The following is an 18,121-nucleotide window of genomic DNA, read 5'->3' as shown; positions in this document are numbered from 1 at the left end:
GTCCCTTTTCTGTGCACCGACTTGCCAAGAACTGTTCTTGAAGTGGGCACGTGCAGTCTGGGGCAGTAACAAGTTACTAGTAATGCGTTACCGGTAACTAGTTACTTTTTAAAGTAACTTATGACTGTAACTAGTTACTTTTAATTTAGAGGAACTTGTAACTGTAACACTTACTTTTTGCACAGTGTAGCGAGAAAGCAACAGCGCGCGAAACTGATGAGAGCAAGCAATATCGTGCACTAGCGAAGCAATTTTTTAAAACCTCTTTGGAACTGATTGTAAAAGGTTTACTCCGCCTAGTATGCATGTTGCATCCTCAGGTTGTTGCAAGCCGATGCGTTGCGGCAAATGAACCACGATTCCAGGAGTTTTCTTCTCCCCCGCCTTCGTTCACGAGCCAGCGCGTGCCATTGTTTAGGTCAAAGCTGTGCGCTGTTCAGCAGTGTTCAACAAGCCCAATCCGCGTTACATGGGTTACTTTAGCAACATCCTGTTTTCCTGCCTGTTTCGCCGATGTAAGTCGCGTTGCAATACCCGCATTTTACAGGTATATAACTCCGCTCTGATCGTCCGCAGGTGTGTGGTCTGGCCGCTTTCGCATGAACACATGTCCCAAGGTATAATGGGGCTTAAAAACGGTTTGTATGCCCAGCGGATGCAGAGCTCTCCGAACAGGGTTTGATACACCTTGAACATAGCGAATACACACAATGGACGCAGTCGTCACTCGTGACGCATTCTAGTTCCTCATGGCATCCATTTCTGGGTATCGTTAATAAGCGTCCTAGGATACTGCTGTCGTCCTAGTGCATCAACCACGTTTTCCAGTTGCAGTATTCGAGGGCATTTTCTGATGCGGCAGCATAAGGCGTACACAACGATTCCTTGTGTCCGCCCCTCTTTTAGGTTTGCTTGGTCTAGGGTTTTACCACGTGCACTTTTGACTACCCGCATGCCTTCGTATCTTTTATTAAATAAATAAAAACATTTGTTTTGTGATCTATTACTTATTTTATACAGCAACGAAAAAGTAACACCGTTACTTATTCACAGTAACTGTAACAGGTTACTTTTGGAAACTCTAGCTGTAACTGTAATTGTAACAGAGTTACTTTCTTGGCTTAGGTAACTGTAACTGTAACACTGTTACTTTTTACTGGTAACGTGCCCATGACTCACGCCATTCCGAGGGCTGACAAACCGCTTCAAGAGAATTCCGCTGTTTGCGCAAAGCATTGGCGCAAACAGCGGAATGAATCAAAAAAGTCAAAAGAAAAAAGGCTTGCGTGATGTGAGACAAGCCAAGGAAACGATGAAGTGCATTCTGTTGTACACAATAAAGTTTCTTTACCTAGTAACATTTTGCATTTATTCGAAAAGACTACCGAACGTTGTATTACCATAAATGCCATGGTTTAATCCTGATTTGGTTGGCGTAAATCAAGTTATCTGCTTTCGCACGTAATGAGGCGCACGAATAAAACGATCAGAGCGCATTGGAGCATAATTAAGCCCCGCTCTCCCAGCAGTAGTGCTTCAATATGGCTTTCCAAGAAGCCTGCTTGCTTTCCGTCGGAACAAAACTCGGCTCTGTACCCCGTATTTCAAAACCGCATGATAACAGTCGCGCAATACAAGCTGTGCGCTGACTCAGGAACTGCATTATCAGCTAAAGTTTTGTATAATTTGGTAACGCATTTCCACTGAAGCATTCTCCCTGCCGAGAACAGAGAACGGCCACGTTCGCTGACGGCCCCCCCGTGACGACAGCGCCACCCCACGGCATTCACGCGAATGGCGGCCAACTTTTGCCGCCCGGTCATCACACCTCCCCTTCTAGCCACCCTAGTAAGGCTAGTAAGGCCGCTAGACTGTGCGCCCCATTGGCCTTTTGACAAGTTTGTTGCTCGAGCTAACCATTGGCCATTCTTGTTGTTCACGCCTTTAATGGAGATGCGTTTATCCTGCCGCATATGGTCCTATTCTTTTCATTTACATTCGTTTTTTTATTGCAAATGCTTTAAATGTATCATTCTCCCAATCCCGATTAGCATTACATGGTGCATACTTTTACTGAATGACAGCTAAGCAGGCACATGAGATACGCTGTACAAGAAAAAAATGCATGCTTCTCAACCATTTAGGTTGGCAAAAAGATTGCAGCTCACTCAAACTCACTCAAGGAATATATTTTGCTCTGAGGGCTCACTTGGACTCAGACTCGCCAAAGTTTTCCTCAATCGGACTCAGACTCACTAAACTTTTTCTCAGCCAGAGTTGCTCAGACTCACCAACATATTACTCAGCCGGACTCACTCAGACTCGCAGCTTGACCTGAGTCTGAGTGAGTCGACTCACGAGTCCATTAGCGTAAAATTACCTTTTTCGATCATGGTGTCAATCCTCCTTAACGCCAATATCTCACATAATCAGTGCTCTACGATATGCCTTTTGATCTTGTGCCTTCAAATTCGAATTATCATATATCCTCATCATCATATATCGATCCAGTAAGGACATTTTTTTATGAAATACGCGACTCACACGAGATATTTTTATCAAGAACTTCCCATGAAAGAGTTGGCGGGGGGAGGTGATGGCACACCTTACCCTAACTCATGGCTCTGATCAATAAATATTGAGGTGGCACATGAATGCTAGTGTGATGCGATACTTGTGAATAGACTTGAGTATAAATGCAAGCCAATATAAGGCTGACAGTAATGCTGAAGATAAGTAGATAGGACCATAAGTTGGCAACAGTCGGTGGAGCTCACTCAGGCTCTCTCAAGAAGTATATTTTGCACTTAGGGCTCACTCAGACTCGCCTATATTCCCCTAAACTGGACTCACTCGGACTCAGAATCACCTACATTCCTCTAAAGTGGACTCACTCTGACTCAATCACCAAAATATTACTCATCCAAACTCACTCACACTCACGGCCCAATCTGAGTCTGAGTGAGTTTGCCGAGCTATGTTCTCAAGTCTCATTTTATATTTTCCATGAGTGTGCTTCAGTTTACAATTTGTTGAAGGTTTTTTACAAACCACCACCAATTGAGAGCGCACTAAACACGTTGAAGCGCTGTCTGGTGAAGTGTGCCACTTGTATCAAAACTTGAGAATGGAAAGCGTCTGCTGTCCCTTGCAAGCAGCCATAATTGCTTTGAAACATCAAGCGTGATGCCACTTCATAATGTAAACAAATCCGACATTCGGACCTGAACAATTGTGAAATTGCCACCAAGTGTGAGCCTTTAATCAAGCTTCTTTTACGCGCAAAGAAACTCCCCATTAGTTGATGAGATAATATCAGTGGTAGTTATCACTTACGCAAAGCCGAACATTGAACGAGTTGGTGCAAGTTAACCATGTCGAAGTGTAGTGCATGAAAACACACAATCGGTCCTTTCAGAGCAAATTTTTTCTCATGCAGCGATCGTGGATGAGCCTCTGATGCCGCAGTTCGAAATGTTTATCATGCTCCGAATTCACAATGTAAGAACAGCAGCATAGCTATGTTGTCACACTTTCTTACAGGTAACTGTAAGAAAGTGTGACAAAGACTAGCGACATTACGTGCGACAAAGACTAGCGGGGCAAAACTCGATATAACAGAGATCGGTAATTCTTGTTGTGGCAAGGCAGCGCATTGCAGCATCTTCGCTCTGCTTTGCCCTCGACGTCCGTCAATCAAGCAAAGGCAGTCCTAGGTGTTCTCTGAGGCAGTCACGATGAAGTCGCTACGGGGCACCGGTTCGTGTACTACGTTGTCGAAACGAAAGCTGCGCGACTCGTGGTCATTGTCGTCGGTGCAGAGGCAAGAGGTGAACGCGCAAAGCTGTGCACGCATGGATCAGCTGACACTGGTCTGTGAAGCGACATTCCAAAAAGCTCCGATAAGAAGTGACGGTGCCCCCAATGAAAATCGCTAGAGATTCTGACCCTAGGTATATACCTGTCTCGTTGCCTGTCTGGTTGGGTTCGCTCGCACGAAACGCTGATACGCCCAGTCGACCCATTTCATATCGTGGAGAGTACGGGGGGGCTCCGGCCCCCTCTGGACTGCTTCATGGGGGGCAGAGCCCCCTTGGGGGGATATTTTTTAAGAGCTTGGCTTGGATCCTCGTCCATTGACAACGGACAGTTGGCCGTCCTGTATGACAGCAATTTAGAGGGCTGTTTATGCCTGCTTCTTTTTTATTTCAAGCTTTTAAAATTGGGGTCATGGGCCATTGAGCATTCAGACATTCAGTGGAAACGACTAGGGTAGCGATGCGGGCTTGTTGGTTTATCATACTTGAAAGAGATAGCGCAAAAAAAGACACGGACAATGAAACGCGTGTGCTCCTACACTCGCTCTGTGTAATACCCGTCGATAAAGAAGATGGTTTTGCCGTCTTCTCGCGCAGTTGTTTCAACGGAAAAGCATGTAAAGCTATCTCTGAAGTATTTAATGAGCTCACCAATGTGTCCCTGGCTAAAGTGAAGGCTAAAGCAGTGAAAATGTTCCATAACTTAGGCCTCGATAAACTACGGAAGAGTGTCGAGAAAAGCTACAAATTATTTCTAGATGCTTTTTTTAGTGCTAAGACTCACAAAATGGATGTGCCATTCCGAGCTTTCATATCCGAAAAAGGTACGTGGCAGAAGGAAATTGCTACGTATCTACTCGATAAGCTTAGACTGCTTGAAATTCGAGATCCTTTTCTTATCAAGAATTGCAACCAAGTGTTAGAATTTTTAGCGACTCACGCCAAAGAAGGCCTTACCATATTCTCCGTTGACATTAAAGACCTTTATTATTCCTTGCCCCATGACAAGCCTTTGCTTTCTGTTGAAGAATGTATTGACGATTTTGGCTCTGTAAAGTTTTCTAGCGAAGCCAGTACCTCGGTGGGCGCATTCCTGGAATTGCTCCATATGCTTGAACTCACTTACATCCAAAGAAAGAATGTTTCTTTCTTATCGAAAGCAGGAGTATGCATCGGCTCCGGCTTAGCGCCTTTTCTAAGTGATCGGTTTTTATCTAAAATTGATCGTCAGCTGTCCACGCAACTTGACGCGTGGAACAGCAATGTAAAAATTTTCAGGTTCGTTGATGATTTTATTGTGTTTTTTAAGTGTTTGATCTGCCATTTTAAAGATGAGTGTAATAACCTTGTATCCTTGATACGTAACTGTCTTAGTCCCCTGGTTGTGACTGTTGAGCTGCCTGCAGATGGTGTAATGAGATTTCTTGACATATAAAAATCACTCTCGTAGACGATCTCATTTGCTGGTGTTACGAGCCTGGGGCTAATAAGGCTTAATGGCGTTTAATTCAAGCCATTTGAAACTCGTTAAAAGGGGTATTGCAAAAATGTGTCTCAATATATAATGCCCTCAATAAGTCTTGTGTCCACATGGTTGGCGTGAGCTTCAGGCAGCAAGCTTCACGTTTAAAAGATGCAGGGTACCCGACCCACCTCATAGTGTCAGTGGTAGAGGGCAGTGCCAGGCTAGCACAGGTGGTTGCCCCTCGCCTGAGGTCAGAAATGTGGCTGTCGTGCCGTACATCCATCAGGTCTCTCACAATCTCAACAAAATAGCTGCTAGAGTTAACACCCGTGTTGTCTTTTTCGCTCCGTTCAAACTCGGTAATCTGTGCAAAAAGACCAACCCAGACAGGACTGTTCCGTTGGAATGCTCAAAAAAGCACAGAAATCCTTTTGTGCAGTGTGTGATGTGCGTTGTTTACCACATTCGTCTGTCCTGTGGCCGCGTTTACATTGGGCAGACCAGCTGCTACCTTAATGTCCGGCTAAGTGAGCACTGCAATAAAGTAGGCAAGTTGCCACCTGATGGCTTTTTGGCACAGCACTGCCATGGCTGCGCATGCCAACCGAACTTTCATGGAACTATTGTCGTCAGTAAGAGCCGGTCCGATATCACTAGCCTAATCATTGAAGCCAAACAAATTCATCATTTTGCTGACGCCTGTGTTAGTAATCCCTCTCTGTCTCTTAGTGCCAAAGAGTTCTGCGCATGGGTCATTGAATTGCCATGTCTTAGCCTTTCAGTCCTGTTTTCTATCTTGTAGAGATAAGCTTTCCTGTTCTGTATCATTCCTGTTTTTGTGGTCTTATAAAGTGTTCATGTGACTGTCGTGCGCAAAAGTGGTATATTAGTGTGTGTACGTTTGTTTCTTTCTTTTGTCCGTGTCTTTTTTTGCACTATCTCTTTCAAGTATTCAGTGGAAAATGCCCCTGAAACGGATTGGAATGCGCAGAATATGTTGTCTTGATGAACAAAGCAACCACTTAAGCTCTGACAAGTTAAAAAGTCTTGAACCACGTAGCGACTGGTTTTGAGAACCATAGGCGTGCGCAGGGTTCCCCATCAAGGGGGGCAAAGGTTCATCGCAGCGTGCCCCTACCCTACTAAGTCAATGTATGGGGCAGATTTTACGCCCCCTTTCTCAGAAATGCTACTGAGAATGCAAAGCAATCCTGACACAGTCAGTCAGTGAATCCTTTCGCACAGAGTTGCTTGCCATTTAAAAGAGGGTAATTTCTTGGTTGTCTACAAATGGGTACCTTTCCACATGCTTGCCTGTAAAAGTGCCGGGAAAAGATATGGTACACATTTTTTATTTATCAGCGAGGGTTTTACTACTTGTCCGGTGACTGAAGAGCAACTCAAGTACTCGTTCAGAAAACAACCTTTGGCGGAAAAATTCGTAACGCCAGCCTCGCACAAGGTGTAGTGGTAGCAAATGGTATTTGCTACCTTCTGAGAATTATTTTTGACCCTCTTAAATTGAATTCACTGTCATAATTAAAGCTTCCTGTGCCAGCATTAGTCTACTCTCTCCTGTCTGGTGCATGTTTCAACAAAGTAAGGCATGTCAATAAAAAATTTCAACAGTTCCTACGCATTGTGGGAATATATTTTATGTGATGCAGTCAGCGAGTGGCCTTTTTCGCTTCGAGCCAAGCGTTACGAGGTGGATAGATGTCATTGTGTAATTGAAAAATAAATCTGGAGTCTCCCACGAGAGATCTTCATAATGATATCGCAGCGTCGGCACCCGAGAGACTAAAGTTATATTAAATTCTTTAATGTGGAAGTCGTACTCTCTTTCTCTGTATATATATATATGTACCGAATTCTTTGAACATCATTCACTCTGACGAAGGCTGGTCCACCAGCCGAAAACGTTAAGTAAATCTGCTTTATATATATAATGTGGTGAGAGAGAGAAAAGTGTGGAAAAGCAAGTCAGGCCCCCACCCCCTCGGGGAGAATGAAAACTCTCCACCTATGACCCGTTTCATAAAAATGATACCAACAGGACTGAGCCCATACAAAAGAAAGCTGTTCGTTTTATCTACCATCGTTATGATAGGAACTTTTCACCTTCTAATCTCTCAAATTAACAAGTCTGGCAACACAGTTCCCACACCCTGTACCCGCTTAAATAAATACTTAAGGTTTAGTCAACGTTCCTGTAATTGTAGCTCGCACAACCTTAATCTTTTGCGGCCTAAAGCTAGAACAGACTTGAACAAATATAGCTACTTTCCTTCAACAATTAATTCAACGTTGGAATGCATTGTGCTCCAGTATTTAGAAATATATAAATAAACATAAATAAATAATTTATTTATTTATTTATTTATTTATTTATTTATTTATTTATTTATTTATTTATTTATTTATTTATTTCTTTATAAGCAAGGAGTCCCTAAACACAATTTAGAGACTCATATTTGCTGGGGAATTATCATACAGGCGGCGAACACGGTTAAATAATTCAATCACATCACTAGCTACCTACGCTAGATACGCTAGCAGCATCGAATATTATTCGTGCGCCTTAAATTTATTCACTGGAACCGGTTGCGGGAGGGGTCCTTGCCCCGTTAGCGCTTGCCTTGTGGCTCGTGTAAATTATTTTGCTGTTCAATTTGGACGCCTCCACCGCGCCATAACTCGTCAACGAGCGCTGACGTAAAAGTAGGAGGGAAGGGGCTCTCGCTCGTCGCATATCCAAAGACATTGGTGGCTGCGCCACCGAGTGCCGTCGACCATCGAAGCCCCCCGACCTGCATCTGTTCTGACGGACACTAGAAATACAGCGTGCGTGTGATTACCTTACAACGTGTAGCGTTAAATGGGGAATAAAAAAAAAACCAAGTGTAAAGAAAAAAAATTAATTTGTCAGAAGTGGGGTTCGAACCCACGCCCTCTTACGAGGACCAGAGCTTAAATCTGGCGCCTTAGACCACTCGGCCATCCTGACATGCACGTTGCGAGGCTTGTAAAAGACTGTTATAAATCAATGCAGATATAATTTTACGTAGTACATGTCTTATTTGTGTTGTATTACATGCTTCGCAGTTCCGCTGCCCTTCTATGGTTCTACCTGATGATCAAGTCAAGAAATTCATCTTGACGACTTTCTGAGTCGAGGCCGACTGCTGCGCAAGAAGTGTACGATGGCTCGACCAAGAAACTATGGTGAAGATAAACAGCAGTGAAACAGGTATTTACACGAAGAGAGTGGCAAAAGTCGGCCGTAGGTGTTCTCCGCTAGGCCATGCCTTTGGGCGCATTTCGCCAATGTTTTATGGACTGCATGGTCGACTCGATGTGGCCTCATCTACGGTGCCCAGATGTCGGCATGCTCCGCTCAACCCGTAGCTCGTCCAAGTGCCGTAAAAACTTCACTACTGGCTACTCCTTGCTGTGTGGAGTTGGCGAGATGGGAGCGCAAGAGGACGCGCTAGCCTCGCTCCGCCGATAAAACTCACGCGAAACATTTTGTGAGCGTGCCAAGTGCAAAGAAGCGCGAGTCCACCGTTCTCACCAAGAAGACCGATTCCTATCTCTCCCATGGGCGTTTAGGAAGGTATGTGTTGTATGTGTGGAGACAGGCTCGAGCTCTAGATATTCCAACGCCGACTTCTGTGCAGCTATTCCATCACTTTGAATGTTCGGTAGGCTGTTTTTCGTGAGTGAAATTCCATCCACCAGTGTCAGTTCATGGGCCAATCCTGAGCACATCTGGAGGACACTTGTTTGGGCCAGAAACGTCAAGCTATGAAATCCTCAAATGCAACAGATGAAATAGAGCTGGCGGAGCTTTCGAAGTTGATCAATAGGCGTAAAGTAGCCGACATAAGAAAGTATAATATGGAGAGAATTGAGCATGCTCTAAAGAACGGAAGAAGCCTCAAAGCTACGAAGACAAAACTGTGCATAGGCAAAAATCAGATGTATGCATTAAGGGACAAGGATGGCAAGGTCACAACCAATATGGATAGAATAGTTGAGGTAGCGGAAGAGTTCTACAGAGATCTGTACAGCAGCCGAGACAGTCAGGATGATAACGTAAGAAGCAGTAATATCCCAGAGGAATCTGACATCCCACCAGTATTAACAGGAGAAGTAAAGAAAGCCCTAAAGGGAATGCAAAGAGGCAAAGCCGCTGGTGAGGATCAGGTAACATCAGACCTGTTGAAAGACGGTGGAGAGATTATGTTAGAGAAACTGGCCACCCTGTATACGAAATGTCTCTCGACAGGGAGGATACCAGAATCGTGGAAGAATGCCAACATCATCTTGATCCATAAGAAAGGGGACGTCAAGGACCTGAAAAATTACAGGCCCATCAGCTTACTGTCCGTTGTCTACAAGCTATTCACAAAAGTAATTGCTAACAGAATTAATACGACATTAGAGTTTAATCAACCAAGGGACCAGGCAGGATTTCGTACAGGCTTCTCAACAATAGACCACATTCATACTATCAATCAGGTGATAGAGAAATGCGCGGAATACAACCAACCCCTATACATAGCCTTCATAGATTACGAGAAGGCATTTGATTCGGTGGAGACATCAGCAGTCATGCAGGCACTGCGGAATCAAGGCATCGACGAAGCCTATATAAACATAATGGAAGAAATCTACAGCGCATCCACAGCCACTATAGTCCTTCATAAAGAAAGTGACAGAATCCCAATAAAGAAGGGCGTACGACAGGGAGACACGATCTCTCCAATGCTATTCACCGCGTGTTTACAGGAGGTTTTCAGGGCCCTAGATTGGGAAGAATTAGGGATAAGAGTTAATGGAGAGTATCTCAGTAACCTGCGATTCGCTGATGACATTGCATTGATGAGTAACACGGGAGACGAATTACAGCTCATGATTACTGAACTGGATACGGAAAGTAGAAGAGTAGGTCTGAAAATTAATATGCATAAAACTAAAGTAATGTGGAACAATCTTGGCAGAGAACAGCGCTTTGCGATAGGTGGCGAGAGGCTGGAAGTTGTAAAGGAGTACGTCTACTTAGGACAGGTAGTAACCGCGGAGCCGAACCATGAGAGTGAAATTACTAGAAGAATAAGAATGGGATGGTGCTCATTCGGCAAGCATTATCAAATCATGAATGGTAGTCTACCACTATCTCTCAAGAGGAAGGTATATAACAGCTGCATCTTACCGGTACTTACCTACGGAGCAGAAACCTGGAGACTTACAAAGAGGGTTCAACTTAAATTGAGGACGACGCAGCGAGCGATGAAAAGGAAAATGATAGGTGTAACCTTAAGAGACAGGAAGAGAGCAGAGTGGGTCAGGGAACAAACGGGGATTAAGGATATCATAGTTGAAATTAAGAAGAAGAAATGGATATGGGCCGGGCACGTAGCACGTCGGCAGGATAACCGGTGGTCATTAAGGGTAACTGACTGGATTCCAAGAGAGGGTAAACGCGTGAGGGGAAGACAGAAAATTAGGTGGGTAGATGAGATTAAGAAGTTTGTAGGTATAACGTGGCAACAGAAAGCACAGGACCGGGTTGATTGGCGAAACATGGGAGAGGCCTTTGCCCTGCAGTGGGCGTAGACAGGCTGATGATGATGATGATGATGATGTTTGGGCCACGATGTCGTACAGTAGTGCGTAACCCTTGCTAACACTGGACCATTCTTCGGAGCTGCCTTAGTCCTCTCTAACACGTCCTGGGAAACAGTTGCATCATGGGCTTTGCTGAGGCACCTTGGGCTCTTACTGTGAGTCTCTTTCTGCAGTTTCTCTGAGAGCGCTTTCTAGGGCTGTGGGTAGTGGGGTAGGCGAACTGCAGTAGTCTCATTTGGAAACATTGCAGACGTTGAAGTTCATCCAGGTGGCTTGATTACAGCAGCAGCACTATGGCAACTTGTGATGCTAGCAGTGGTAATGCTCGCGGGCCCATGGATATAAATGCCAGTGCTTCTTTCCCTATTTGCACATATTGTGTCTCTGTGTCAGAGAGGGATCTTTGGGCATAGGTAACTGCAGAAGCCTCCGACTTGCTGTCTCTTGAAGGAGGACTACCCCAATACCATATGATGATGCATCTGCAGACACAGTGAGGGTTGTAGCAGGTGAGCACTGGCGTTGTTGCCAGTGCTTTTTTTGAAGGTGTTGACGCTTTCTTGCGGCATGTTGTCTCAGCACCATTCGTCATTTCTGTGAAGCTATGGTCACACAATGATTTTGAGAGCTGCAAGAGCCCTAGAAAAAACTTGTCCAGGTGATTGGCCCACTGGTGTAGCCAAGGGGGGGCATTGGGGGTGGGGGTGTTCAAACCCCCCGCACTCATACAAACACATACATCCAGGGTTCATTATGAAAGTAATGAGTAGAGACCGGATTTTAGGCAAATGCCTATTTTGTTCCTTGGGCGTTCCTATCGCGCCACTTTGATATATGAGCATGAATTAGAGGTTAACAGGGGCTTTTACTGTGTTTTTTATAGTGCCTATTTTTGGTGTTTGGGCCTAAATGCTTAAAAATGCCTATAAATGCCTATTTTCAAAACTGACGCTTATATGAATGCTGTTTAGCCTTAAGTTTCGCTTTGAAGTGCAGTTGGAGACTGTTATTCATGTTACCGAGCAACAATAACTGTTCGGAACGGGTTGGAGTTCAACCTAGTCCTCTAGTTCAGCCAACTTCCGGAAAACAACCGCTAGCAGCAGTGAAGTGGGACACGCCGGCGAGCATCTGCCGCCGCGCAAGCAGTTGGCAAATGCGAGATCACGGAGAGTTGTCAGCGGAAAAGAGAGTGAAGAGCAAAAACAAAACAAAAAAAGGTGATGTGCACGGACTTTTGTTTGCAATTTACTTTGTAAGGGGTTCACTAGAGTAGCGTAGCCAGAAATTTTTTTGGAGGGGGGTTCAACCATACTTTATGTATGTTCGCGTGTGCATTTGCATGTGTGCATGTATATATACACATGCAAAACTGAAATGTTTCTGGGGGGGGGGTTGAACCCCTCCGGAGCCCCCTTCCCTCTCTGGCTACGCCAGTGGTTCACTGCCAGGTGAGAAATTGGCTCTATGTGATTTGAACCGGCCAATAGGAGGAATCCCTACCTTTTGGTCTTTTAGCGATCCGGCTATCTGCTCTTGTGCTCTGCCGTTCCCAGTCTTGCCAAAAAGACACCTAGGAGTGTGTTGATGCGACAGTGGACACTTGACTCACTGTGCAGAACACGGGAAAGTCCGTGTTCTGCGAACCGTGCGGGACGAAGCACAATTGTACGGCTATGTTCAACTGTTGGCGCCTTTGTACCACCTTGAGCAATAACATTTTTGTTTTCCTGTCATATATAGAGGTCGTGCACATCTTTATTTGCATTTATGTGCATATTTATTGTGCCTATATTTACGATATTGGAAGCCTAAAAGGTTATTTTGCCTGCCTATTTTTGGTGCCTAAAATGGGCTTTTTTAATGCCTAAAAATCCGGCCTCTAGTAATGAGCATGATTTTATTGTGACGCGACTATCCATGGCAGCGCGGTAAAACCAGTTGGTCAATGTGGTGGAAGGTCTGCCCTTCCAATGCAGCCGGTCGCCAGTTTACTCCGAGCAGTGTGAGCGGAAAGAAGTGCCTCCACGTGAAACGTGAAACATGGGATAGTGACCGAAGGTCTGCAAATGCGCAAGGTCTGTGCAAAGCTTATGCCGGAAGTGTTGACGAAAGATCAGAAAGAAATTCGAGCTTTGTGCTGTCAAGAATTTCTGGATTTCATTCAAAATGAGGTGGATTTTCTTGACTGTGTTGTAACCGGAGATGAATCCTGTATGTTCGAGTACAACCCAGAATTGAAAAAGCAGAGCAGGAAGTGCACACAAAATCGTTCATTTACCTGCCCCAAGAAAGCGTGAATGAGCAAGTCTCGCATCAAAATGATGCTCCTTGTCTTCTTCGACGCCTGAGGAATCGTCCCTTTCGAGTTTGTATCGCAGGAAGAAACTGTTTGAGGAGATAGAAATGCCAGGTCGCTCACGTGAGGGCTGACATCAAAGCCACGGTGAAGATCTATCATGACAATGCCCCCAGGCACACGTCCTTCATCGTTCCAACTTCCTGGCCCAGAGCAGTGCGCCGATGGTCTCCCATCTCCGTTACACTCCCGACTGGGCTTAGCACGACTTTTCTTTGTTTCTCAGACTAAAGAGAAAGCTGAAAGGAAAGCATTGGGACACCATGGAAAACATCCTAAAGCATGTTACAGCGTTCCTGAGAGACATTACCGTGGAGGACTTTCAGGGTGCCATCCAGGCGTGGCAGACACGTCCCCGCAAGTGTATTAATACAGGGGGACAGTATAAGTCTTATTTTTCCCCGAAAATGCGCATTACTTTTATAATGGATCCTGTATACACATATACATTGCATGCGCACATACAACACACTCATGACCATATATGAAGGCATGCTCACACGCCACATTCACATGTGGTGAGCACAGGTAGTAGTCTCCGACGATGCACAAACAAGCATTTACAGCCATTGCGACCTGCAGCATTCACAAGAAGCGAACGTGCTGTAACAGTTCCAAGTTGGCTCCACCTCTGGCGAGCAGGCAACCTTAAAGAAAGGGAGATGTCACGTTCTAGACTGCAACGAGGTGGCACCATGTGCATCAACACTTTATTGGAGAAGCTGTCCCATGAGATGCCAAAGGGCTCCTCTTCTCTAGGACCGCACCAGTCAAGCCGGCATGCAGCTCTGCGAGTGTCCCTTACACAACCTATTATACAGTTATCAGTGAATACGTCTTTTCAATCGCTTAGCATACTCGTCACCCAACCATGATGAGCAGCAAGAGAAAAATTGCCCGTCCTTTTATGTGCACCAAACTTTGCATAAACTGGTTATGACAGTCATATACTGCGTTGGTTTTAGCACTAACAAGCTCTGAAAAGACAAAAATGTGTGCAGCTGAAGAAGTGAGAGAAGGGCGACATGCATTGTTTATACACAATAAACTTGACAATGTGCTGGACACTATCCCCTTGCCTACCAGAATGGGAAGTCATCTAAGCCTATTCATCTAAGTGATGAATCAAGTATCAGTGTGCCTGCACTGCAGTTAACTGAACTTCTTGCAGCCCTTTCTTAGAAGAACCAAGTAATTCCTGGTGTGGTTTTCTTGTGCTACTGAGAATTGGTTTCTCCTGTGCATGAATTGCAGATGTGAATACAGTAGAATACCACTTGAACGAATGTCAAATAAACAAACTATTCAGTTGTACAAACTTTTTTAAATCCCCTGCCGAAGCGTCATTGGACCCAATGCTAATGCATTTCAGTTTAACGAAATTAGTGCTGAGCACAATTACGTTCTACGAACGTATCGTGTGGCACCATCCTTTCATGTCAAATGGATCAGAAATTGCCTGAAAGACTGGGTGCAGACAGCGCATTGTGTTTTGAGGACTATGTCACCTCTGACTCTCGTGTTGAGACATGTATGCATGCGCCACTCTCTCTACAAGAGATTGTAGCGGGTGCCCTACCTCAGGAAGAAGAGGAGAAGGAAGTAATTCTTGTAGAGGAAGCACCAAGAATTTCAGCTAAAGAAGCACTGATGTGCTTGGAAAAAGTGAAGTCCTTCGCTGCCCAGCAGAGTGTCGTGCCAGAAAAGATTTATGAGAGCTTGGACACAGTGGCTCAATTCATGACCTCTGCAATAAAGGAAAGCGCGTCAACTCACGACTAACTTTATTCTTCAAAAAAACATCACAATATATACCCAAGCCATACATTTGCAACAACATTCCGCGTACAATATCACCGCTATTGGCCACTCCCAGTGCACATTTTAGTCCAAAAAACATTTTAAAAAATCTTGAAGGACGCTTGAGCTTCACCTTCAAGAGTCTTTCAAAAATGGGATAGCGTATTTGGAGCCTGTTTGTATCGTCAATCACTAGCCTTGCTTCACCTCTAGGGAGACACCTAAACCGTGCCGCAAGGAAAGCAACATCTGTGTGCCTGTGAATCGGCCCTTTCCAACTGCAACTTGAGAAGTCTGGACCGCCGAAGCACGGCAGTGGATTGCCTGCACGGTTATACAGTCGCGCTCATGCTCTCCGCTATGGTCTCCGAAGATGGGGCCACCGGCAGTGCGGCTCATGACGTCAGTCTTGAGTGCAGGCTTGTGTGCATCTGCCTTTGAGGAGGAAACTTCTAAAGTTGCATCAGACTATAGAATGCCTACTGCGAGTACAGTTGTGAAGTGCCCACTACAGCATAATTCTTTCTTTTGCAAGTTGGTGAGCTACCCAGTATAAGGCAACACGCGCACCTGCATGCTTTGTTGATGCTGTTGTTGATAATGATATTTATTATGCCTGTGTGCTTTGTAACTTATGGCCCTTTAAACCAACCACTCATTGTGCAATTCATGTTGTGACACTTGGCGCAATTGCACGCTTCTGCCATGCAATATTACGGTTGTAATGACAACCCTCACACTACATAACATTCGTGTAGTGGTAGACGAGGAATAAAAACAGCGCTAAACACGGGACGAGAAGAGGACACATACACGGCGCTGACCTCTGCTCGTCCCGTGTTTAGCGCTGTTTTTATTCCTAGTCTACCATGCAGCACCAACCAGGCCAATCAAGCACATTGTTAAAATTCATGTAGTGTTTTTTTTTCCTAAGCAATTTTGAGCATGGGCATGGCTCTGTGGTAGAGCACCTAATTGCCACGCAAACATCCTGGGTTTGATTCCCACTCAAACTGAAGATTTTTATTATTTCTTTGCAGCTATCTTCAATTTTCGCTCATGGACAACGCTGATTTTTCACTCACAACAAACGACACTGACGCCGGAATTGCCGCAAAATGAGCTCTTTAACACTATTACCTTAAATTCAAACTCTGCCGATTGCAACATTACAGACGTGTCGCTAACACGGATAACTTTTTTGCTTCTTATGTTGTAAGCTTCTAGCATTTCTCTTTCGAGCGCCTCTTCTACCAAAAATTCTGATATTGGTGAATCTCGCATTTATATGTATTGCAGTGCACAGGCCAGTCTGCCGAAAGATTATTCTTAATTCCGCTTCCTCGCTCTGTCCTTAACACATCCGCTGCTTTGGCCGATGTAAACCTTTCCACAGGTGCACAATATTTTGCAGACCACCCCCACCACACAGGTGACATAAGGCCTCGCATGCTTTTTACCACACAGGGCAGCCTTGGGTCCTCTTGAAATCTGTGCGCCCAACAGCTTCCTTGGCGCAGAAAGCACCAAAGGATTTGTACCTATTAGCCACCTTTTTAAGCTTGCGTGCAACCTTGCAGACATACTGGACAAGTACTCATTCTTTTTTTTTCGAACCGCTGGGGTTCCTTCTTTTTTTCTTTCACTTTTGAAGCAGGGTTTCGGCCACTGCTGCAACAACCGAATGAGGGAATCCTGCTGAGTATAGCCAACTGACCTGGTTATGGAAGCTCTCCTGCATCCTGTGAGGGCAAGATCTAGCCAATGGACCTCCTAAACACATTGAAGCAATAGCTGTTGTGTGCTGCACATGTCTGGCTTGGGTATATATTGCAATGTCCTTTCAAGAATAAAGTTAGCTGCGAGTTGACTCTCTTTTTTTCACGTTTTTTCCTTTGGGGTATTCTGTCTTTTTATTCCATGAATCACAAGTGGTTGTAGGCGCTCTTCCACTCACGAAATATGCGTGCCCACTCATGGGTGACATAAGCAAAAAAGCAGTCATTCAAACAGTGAGATAGTTGCTAGAATACATCGGGCCACAATTGGCCAATATACTGATCCATAATGCAAGAATTCACATTAGGTTAAAACAGCAAAGAAAAGCATCCTTGCAAGCTCTGCATAAGCATGTGAGTATTTCTTAAATAATAGTTTTCCTCCTTTTCTAGGACACCTAGCTGTTTACAGTTAGAGTGCATGGTTTGTAGTATCTGCCTCAGTAAGACAGGACAGAGATCTGCAATCTGGCAGAAAGTCACAGCATCCACCACCAAAAACTAAATGGAATGTCACTATCAAATTAAGGCAAATCAGGGAGGCAGCATTGTTGGTAGCACTCGTAACTGGTGGTTGGCTCACACTGAACTGAAGTTTAGCTGCTGCCAACTTTGAAAAGCAATTCAAATGCGGCCAATTGTATGTTGCTTATAGCCTTCACAGTGACTGTGACCAACGTTCAGTGTCTTGGTTTCAGAAGCAGCTGCAAAGGTTAAGTTGCTAGCAAAGCTGTGGTCATCTGTGGTGGTTAGTACATGATTTTCTTTTTTCCTAGCAAACAATTGTGCAGTCAAGAGTGTATGAAGTCTCAAATTAAAGCAGCCAGGAATCACTACTTTTCTTATACTCTACCTAATTTTCTTAAAGGGGTACTGACACCCTTTTTGAATGGGAGTTTACTCTGCCATACAAATCTCCTGTATGCAGAGACGGCTCTGAGCAAGTGTGAAGCTCAGCAAATGCTGACAAGATGTTTTATTTTGATATTAAAGTCAACTTTTCCATGGTGCACCTACGGACGTCGACACTAGCTTGACGTCAGGCTAGAGTACAAATTCTGGTGACTTCACGCAGTAGTCTGGCTAGTTGGGATGACGTTAGGTACCAAAACTTCTAATATGGCCGCTCGTGCGTCATCAAAACTTCCAAAATGGCCGCTTGTGCGTCACCAACGGAGCCACGGGGCGGAGCAGCCGTAGAAACGTCACTATATATTGTGCGAGCACGTGACGAGAAGCTCATACCGTGTTGCGACGTCAGGGTACA

At 44.8% G+C, this 18,121-nt stretch overlaps 1 long non-coding RNA gene and 1 other non-coding gene across 2 annotated transcripts; one reads left to right on the top strand and one right to left on the bottom strand.

The window, feature by feature from the left end:
• Positions 1 to 8,206: 8,206 nt before the first annotated feature.
• On the bottom strand, positions 8,207 to 8,290 carry Trnal-uaa (transfer RNA leucine (anticodon UAA)). The gene has a single exon. It is a non-coding gene; the product is annotated as a tRNA-Leu (tRNA).
• A 6-nt stretch (positions 8,291 to 8,296) lies between these two features.
• Positions 8,297 to 16,955, top strand: LOC119375528 (uncharacterized). The gene is made up of 2 exons (XR_005180374.2): positions 8,297 to 8,533; positions 16,731 to 16,955. It is a non-coding gene; the product is annotated as an uncharacterized LOC119375528 (long non-coding RNA).
• Positions 16,956 to 18,121: the final 1,166 nt, after the last annotated feature.

The sequence above is a fragment of the Rhipicephalus sanguineus genome, chromosome 11 (assembly GCF_013339695.2).
Source record: "Rhipicephalus sanguineus isolate Rsan-2018 chromosome 11, BIME_Rsan_1.4, whole genome shotgun sequence".
In the NCBI taxonomy this organism is placed as follows: Eukaryota; Metazoa; Arthropoda; class Arachnida; order Ixodida; family Ixodidae; genus Rhipicephalus; species Rhipicephalus sanguineus.
This window is presented reverse-complemented; position numbering and strand designations above follow the sequence as displayed.